Below are 8,528 nucleotides of genomic sequence, written 5' to 3'. Positions count from 1 at the left end.
AGGACTATGACATGCAGATTCAGTATCACCCAGGTAAGGCAAACTCCGTAGCCGACGCATTAAGAAGGAAGCTAGTGGGAAGTTTGGCGTGTCTGGCAACGATCTCAGCGGAACCGACCATCGTTGAGGAAGTGAAGACCAGGCAGATGGAAGATAAGTTCCTAAAAAGGGTAATTGATGAATTCGTCTCCAAGCCGAGGCCAGGATACACAGTGGAAAATCAGGTGCTTAAGTTTGAAGGAAGATTGTGTGTAGCCGACGTACCAGAGTTGAAAAGGAAGATTTTGCAAGAGGCCCATAGTTCCAAGTTTGCCATTCATCCAGGGAGCACCAAGATGTATCAGGACGTAAAGCGGACCTTTTGGTGGCCAAACATGAAAAGAGAGATAGCCGAGTTTGTATTTCAGTGTTTGAGTTGTCAGCAAGTGAAGGCAGAACACCAGAGACCGGCAGGACTTCTTCAACCCTTGTCAATTCCTGAATGGAAATGGGAGCACATCTCCATGGATTTCGTAGTGGGTTTGCCGAGGACGCAAAGAGGTATGGATTCCATTTGGGTTATAGTCGACAGGTTTACTAAGTCAGCTCACTTCTTGCCTGTCAAGACTACATTCAATGCCGACCGACTTGCCGAATTGTACATGAATGAGATCATTAGGCTTCATGGTGTGCCAATGTCCATTGTGTCAGACCGAGATCCGAAGTTCGTTTCTAGATTTTGGCAGAGTCTACAAGGAGCCTTGGGAACAGAGTTGAGATTTAGCACAGCCTTCCACCCCCAGACTGACGGGCAAACGGAGAGAATGATCCAAACACTCGAAGACATGCTCAGACTATGCGTATTGGATTTCCAGGGAAGCTGGGAATCGCATTTGCCATTAGTGGAATTCGCGTACAACAACAGTTATCAAGCCAGCATAGGCATGGCGCCGTATGAAGCTTTGTATGGAAGAAAGTGCAGATCGCCGATATGTTGGACCGAGGTAGGAGACAAAGCTCTAATTGGCCCCGAGTTGATTCAGGTGACAACTGAAAAGATCAAACTCATTCAGTAGAGGATTAAAACCGCACAGAGTCGACAGAAGTGTTATGCCGACCAAAGAAGGAGGGAGTTAGAATTTGAAATCGGGGATCATGTATTTCTGAAGGTCTCACCGATGACAGGAGTTTCGAGATTTGGGAAGAAGGGTAAACTTGCACCCCGGTATATTGGGCCGTTTGAAATTCTTGAGAAAGTTAACACCGTTGCTTACAGACTCGCTTTGCCACCAGATTTGAGCCAAGTCCACAGCGTGTTCCATGTTTCGATGCTGAGAAAATATATCCGAGACCCACTGCATGTAATAGATTACTCCGGGGTTGTAGTCAATGAAAACCTGGGCTACGAAGAGAAGCCGATGAGAATTATCGACAGACAAGTGAGAAAGTTGAGAAACAAGTCGATATCAATGGTGAAAATCGAATGGGAGAAGCATTATGGCAAGGAGGCCACATGGGAAAAGGAGGAAGAAATGAAAATCTGTTACCCGGAGTTATTTGTAGGACAAGGTAACTTAAGTTTGGGGACCAAACTTCTTTAAGGAGGGTAGACTGTAAGAACCCACATTTTTCATCTTAATCATGTTCATGAGCATCTGTATGATTATGGTTTGTTAAGCTTGCATGTGTATGTTCGTGACTTGACCTGCTTAAGTGAGTGAGATCCATGCCTTGATTTGATACCTTTGAGATTTGTCTAAGTGTTATGTGCTTGTCTAAGTTATGATTAGCCGACGTTACGCCAAGCCTAGGTTACGTTGCGCCTAGACCATTCCGAGCCGAGGTCATCCTCAGCCTAGAAGTATCTTGAAAACCCCTTTTGTCGACCACCATCCTTGCTTTGATGCATTAGCCGAGATGTTATCTTCGCACCCAAGTGATCTCGTCCTGGAGTGGTATGACCTAGACCGAGGTGTGGCGCATCTAGGCCAAGATGTGGCACAGCTTAGTCAAGTGTCGTCCTTCCTAGCCGAGGTCATTGTCACCTTAGTTGCCGAAGTCCTTTTGTTAGCCGATGTCACCCCTTGCCGGAGTACCGTTCCGTGTAGCTTGTTAGATACGCCTTGTTATTAGCCGATGTCGTTGCCTTGTCAGGAAGCCCATACCGTTTTGCTTGTTGAACACCCTTTCACCATGCTTTGTCCAGTCTGTCAGCCACCTTTTCAGGGTGAACCCAACCAGTCGCCGCCACGTGTCCCAACAGAGGGATTAAGCACAGAACCGAGTGAGAGCACTTATCATTTTAGTGTCATAACCTTGCCTTGTGGAGAGAGAAACTCTAGGAGGAAGAAGGAGTTTTAGAGTGAGAAAGTAAGTCTTCAAGCTTGATTCCTTGAGATCAAACCGTTAGATTCGTGTTCTAAGGTTAGATTCTTGATCTGCTCATGATGTCCTTTATGTTCATGATATTGCATTGCATGATCGAATATGATTTGTAAGCCATGCATCGTCTTGAAATTCGGTTTTAGAAAGAGAAAATGACATTCATGTGTTCGTCAAGAAAAGTCATGTTTTGATCCGAAAGCTTTTTGCCTAGACTCATGTTTTGTGTTTGTTCTTGCATGATTTTCAACTATGGGTACCCAGGTCCATGTTTTCAAACCCGTAACATGAAAAACCCAGATTTGTGATAACAGATTGTGATCGAACATTCATATTTTCCATGTTTTCATACTCATGTTCTTCATATTCATCAGCAGAGGGAAACCCAGAGTTTCCCGACCTCTTTTCCTTGCATGTGGCCCTCGGGAACACACCTCGGCGAGGAGGTGTGGAACCTCGGCCTAGACCTGGTTGGTGCCCAGCATGTTTTCCAAAAATCATTTGTGTACATACGAAACTTGTTGAAGGTGCATTCAATAGGCTTTGCCATGTGTTTGTAGGACTTGGGCTTGTCTCGACCCCGACGTGTGAAGAACTATGTGAGTGGTATTTTTAATAAAGCTATGTTACACTTGTTTTCATAAATCTCGTCTTGCCTTGTTTTGAAAAGTACTTGATCTAGCATGAATGACTATCCCTACTTGTATAATTAAGCTCTATCTTGTTTTGATGACATGTCTTGAAAGTCCTTAGCTGCAGGGGACTATAATGCAACTGCACTCTTGTCTTGAAAGTCCTTAGCTGCAGAGGACTATAATGCAACTGCACTCTTGTCTTGAAAGTCCTTAGCTGCAGGGGACTATAATGCAACTGCACTCTTGTCTTGAAAGTCCTTAGCTGCAGGGGACTATAATGCAACTGCACTCTTGTCTTGATATGTCATCACCCCCTTGTATTAAGTAGATATAATAACATCCAAAGAACTTGAAAGGCCGGCAATGAACTTGATTTCCCCCTTGATTGAAAAGTATGCTATGTATTGTTTTGAAAGAAATCTTGGATATCAATCATGCAAACCTTTATTTCTAATATCATTCACTGAGTATCCAAGCTCACCCTCTCTATATATATGTAGGTGATGAGCAAGAAGGCAATGAGGCCTAGACGTGTAGCCGATGTGTTTTTGGGTGCATTGCCGACGTGTTTTGGATTAGCATTTTACACCATCTTGAAGATTATGCTTCTTAGCTTATATTTCATGTGTACTTGTATATGTCGGCTTGAGAAGCCTTTTGGTCAAGATGTATTTTTGTATCTCATTTCCTTATTGTATCTAAGTTGTAAGACTTTGTAAGAATGTATGTCATTTCATTGGACTTAAGCACGGCTCTCATGGACTATATAAATTCTGTATATGTATACATATTGCTTCCGCACTTGTAAGCCCCGTATTTTATACTCTGATTGGGTGTGATTCTTGTAAGTCGGCCTTCGGTAATCTCGGATTACTGGCCATCACGGCACCAAACTACTAGGGGCGGTTTGGGGGCGTGAAATGTATATTTTTTGGGCGGAGGTAGGGGATGTACTCCATTGTGTGGGAGGAGATAGGGGATGAACTCCATTGATAATTAAGTTGGCCGGAGTGTCCAGGGTGAAAGTCCCGAAATCATATATATTTGGGTGCCGATTCCCTCGGACGTAGTTCCATAAAATAGCAAGTTATTGGAAGTGCTGAATGATGTCTATGATGTTTGTTATTGAAGTGTTGTTATATGAGTTGTAGTCTCATTTTAGACTATTTGGATAATATTGAGCTATGTCAATGAATTGCTTTGTATAAACAATGGGAAGTGGATTAATCATGATGTAAATAAGGATTGGTTGTGGAAATGAAAGGATGTACTTATGTTACATGTGTTAAACATTTATCGGATGCTAATGTTTTAGTTAATTCTCATATAGTGTTTAGCATATCTCTACTAGGCATTGGCTCATCTTACTTGGGACACCATTTTCAGGTACAAGTGACATGCTGCCTCCAAGGTCGTAGCTTGGGAAGTTTAAGGGCTGAATGCTTCTTTTTGTTGTCACACCTTTGTGTTACATGTAATTCATGCCAAGGGATTTATATGTAAAAGAGTTAGGACTCTTATTTTGGTGTAACCAAGTTATACTTGGAAAGATGTACGCTCGTAAGGCATTTATTTTGTTGGTTAACATGTAACATCCTTTGTAAAGAACACTCTGATGAATGTGAATATAATGTTTCTTTTTATTGTTTATGGATTTTATGAATGATTGTTTTAAGTCATGTTTTGAGGGCGTTGCACTTACGGGCCGGTCCTATTAACTAAATTTATTTTTTATATCCACTATCCTTACTCAAGAATCCATTCTCCTCTTCTACGTACACAAAAAATAAGAGAGATTAATAAATTTAACACTAAAAAATAAATCTAAATATGATTTTAGTTTGCAGCAGATCTTATTTAAGAGAAAGTGATCTAGAAAATCACCATTTTTTAGAGTCAATTTTACCATCTAAAACAAAGAAGACGGTTTGAGATGATGGTTGTGTTGTTGTTGTATTGGAAACCTTATGTCCATGTTGGACAGGAGATTTTTATTGCAGTTACGATTTAGACCCCCATACAAAACCGAGTTCAGATCGTCGGTCGCTTTCCCCTGCCACCCTTCTTGCGGTGCCCCAAAACGACGTCGTTTTGGGGCCAAATTTCAATTTAAAAAAAAAAAAAAAGACAGAACAGAAGAGAAAAAGGAAGGCAGAGAAGGAAGGCAGAAAAAGAAAGAAGGAGGAGGAGGAAGAAGAAGAAAAGGAGAGGAGAAGGATCGCAACCACCACACACCAAAATCTGTGAACTCCATTGAGATCGATGGAGTTCGAAGGGCCTCGTTGAGATCGATTTCGAAGGACCTGGGTCGGACACTGGTACCGGGTTTGTGTAAATCTGTGAACTCCATTGTTAAAAGGGAAAAAAAGTTTCGATCCACCACCTCTCCTCTTCTTCTTCTTCTTCTTCCTCATCCTCTCTTTCTTTGCCTTCCTTTTTCTCCATTCTTCTTCTTCTTCCTCTCTAGGTTGCTTCTGTTCTGTCTTTTTTTTTTTTTTTTTGGTTGCGATCCTCCTCCTCTCCTCTTCTTCTTCTTCCTCCTCCTCCTTTATTCCTCCTCCTCTCTTTCTCTGCCTTCCTTCTTCTCTTCTGTTCTGTCTTTTTTTTTTCTATAATTGAAATTTGGCCCCAAAACGACGTCGCTTTGGGGCACCGTAGGAAGGGCAGCAGGGGAAGGCGACCGACGATCCAGACTCTACAAAACCACCCCCAGCACCCCCACTGAGTTGGCAACTTCCTTTATCTATGTGAAGAATACTTGCACTGTAATAATGTGTTATACACGCACCTGTGAGATAATAATACCAATAAAAAAAATAAAAAATCAAAACAAATAATAATAATAATCGCCCTAAACCTCAACTTTCACTCTTCCTTTGTCCGTCCGCCCTGTCCCTCTTCCGTCCTCCGTCCACCATAGCTCTCTTTTCCAGAAATCAACGGCCATAGGTCTCCGGAACTTGTTGTTTCTCCACTTCATCTCTGTCTCTCGATCTCCTGATTCCCTCTTCCCTGGTCCATCCGTCCGCCATAGCTCTCTTTCCCAAGAAATCAACGGCCATCGCTTCGTCTGTCTCTTTCCTAAGTGTAATGTACGAAACCTAAGGAGAGTTTTTCTAATTGTAACCTCAAGAGAGGTCACTGTAATTTTCCTTTTCTAGAAATATAATCAAGGTGAAATAGTTTGTGATCTGAATTTTGTGATCACTTCTTTCTCTAACAAAACAGTTGGTGCTTGATTAGTTGTAAGAATGCCAACTCCCCCAAATTGTAGTTAAATAACTTGTATGTTTAATGCTGGAGGCAATGCATACCTTGGAATACCTCCTGAATGTGGCCCAAACAGGTTTCTGGGCGCTGTTTTTTTTTTTTTTTTTGAGCAAGGAAAATTGGCGTAAAGTGTAAACAAATAATATAGTGTGCAAGGTTTCCCGTTGGATGTGTATAAAAATTGATTTCTATGCTCATATTGTAGTTGGATTTCGTGTTGATATAGATGTGGGATTTGTAAAACTTCCAGTATGTTTCTTATTATCCTTCTCTTCCATTAGGGTGCTCTTGGTACCTTCCATTCACATAATTAAAAGGACCAAACAAATTACACGTGTTATATGAACCCAATTTAACTTGATTCTAAATTATGGCTCTTGAATCAAATTTCCACCCATAACTAAACATGCCCCAAATATATACGAAACTAAACCCATAAATTAAAAACTGTTCAATTCGTAAACTAAACCCATAAACTAAACATGCTCTTGAATCAAATCTCAACACAAAAATTCTACTATAAATTAAATTAAACACTGTTCAATTCGTAAATTTTCAGAAAATAATTATTCATGCATAAATACTTCGTAAAATTTTCGTAAGTGTTTTTGAGCTATACAACTATATATATATATATATATATATATATTTAAATATAACAAAAGCAAGGTCTTCAACTCGAGAAACACAAATTTCACCTTGAACTTGTGTGACAAATAAAGAACTATTTTTTTTTTCAATTATCATAAACTCATTTACAAATGACCTTTTAATATAAAGCAAATATCACTAATCATGTGATGCAACAACCATTCAATTAAATTATGTAATGATTTTTTTTTTTAAAAAAAAATTCAAGTCATTACATCAGTGATATACATTTGATGTTTGTTTAGGAACTTACAACAAAGCCAATTTTTTGCCTTTATTGAATTTTAAAAAAAAAAAATTAAAACTTTTTTGATCCATTTTGTATAGATGAATCTAAAAATAAAAAGTTTGAAAAATTCCAAAAAAAAAAAATAAATTTAAGCCTAAATAAGCAAGAAAATTATTTTTTACTTATTTTTGTCTTTTCTTTTTTATTTTTCGGGTCATCTCATCAAGTAAAATTGAGAAGCATAAAACTTTTAAAAATATTTTCAAACAATTTCATTAAAAATGAAAATAAACCAACAAAAAAGGCACCCAAAAAAAAAAAAAAAAAAAAAACTAGATGATAATAACATTTTTATAATTATATAAAAATAATTATTTTAAACTTGTTAATATTCATTTAAGTGTTATGTACACACTACTCTTTGCAATGAATTATAAGTGGCGTTTTGAAACATTGGTAAAAAAAACTGACTTTTGGACTTTTTTTTTTGTGGCTTTTTTGACTTTTTGTATAAAAAAATAGAAAGGTAACATGACTCAAAAAAGTCAAAAAATCAAAAAATTGACTTTTTAACAACTTGTCAAAACACCCATAAGCTTCAAAATATCTGCCCTCAATTATGTGCATTAGATATCTGCTTTGTGTTAATTTAATTTCGTAATGTCAAGATATCATCAAAAAAAAAAAATTATCAATCCAATATGGTACCTTAAACATCATTCATGAGTAATATTATTCGAATAATATTAGGAATTATGAAAAAAATATCATGGAATGCTTCATAAAGATTTTTTATCCTTTGATTAATGTGTGGAGTTTTATTGTATGTGTAATCTAACGGTGGAGAATCTTTTATGATCATTTTCATGATATTTTTTTACATGATTTCTAGCATTACTCATGATTTCATGCATTAACAAAATCTATTAAAAGTAAGATCTATTATTTCACTACTGCAATAATGACAAGTGGTACCACTTCAATAATGCTAGATAAGATATCATGAAAATGATTATAAAAAATTATTCATCATTAGATTAGATATACAAGAAAGCACCACATACTAATCAAAGGATAAAAACCTTCATAAAGCATTTCATAATATTTTTTTTATGATCCCTATTATTATTCCAATTTTATTCACCAATGCATTAATGACATGTAAGCGAAGCAAAGGATGTACCCACAAAATTATAGAATTCACTTCTATGTGCTTGTATATTTTTGAAAAATTTCACTTCATGGGCCATTTCGAAAAATAATTATAAATAAGTGATATACTCTCTATATATTAATAATTAAAAATATAATTTTTTTTTTCCGAATCTATAATAATTTTCTCAAACTATCATTTATCTGTAATTCTCACTATATTTTTGTGT

This window comes from Camellia sinensis, chromosome 9 (assembly GCF_055761805.1).
Source record: "Camellia sinensis isolate YWXY chromosome 9, ASM5576180v1, whole genome shotgun sequence".
Classification (NCBI taxonomy): Eukaryota; Viridiplantae; Streptophyta; class Magnoliopsida; order Ericales; family Theaceae; genus Camellia; species Camellia sinensis.
The sequence above is the reverse complement of the archived record's forward strand: the minus strand, read 5'-3'. Positions refer to the sequence as shown.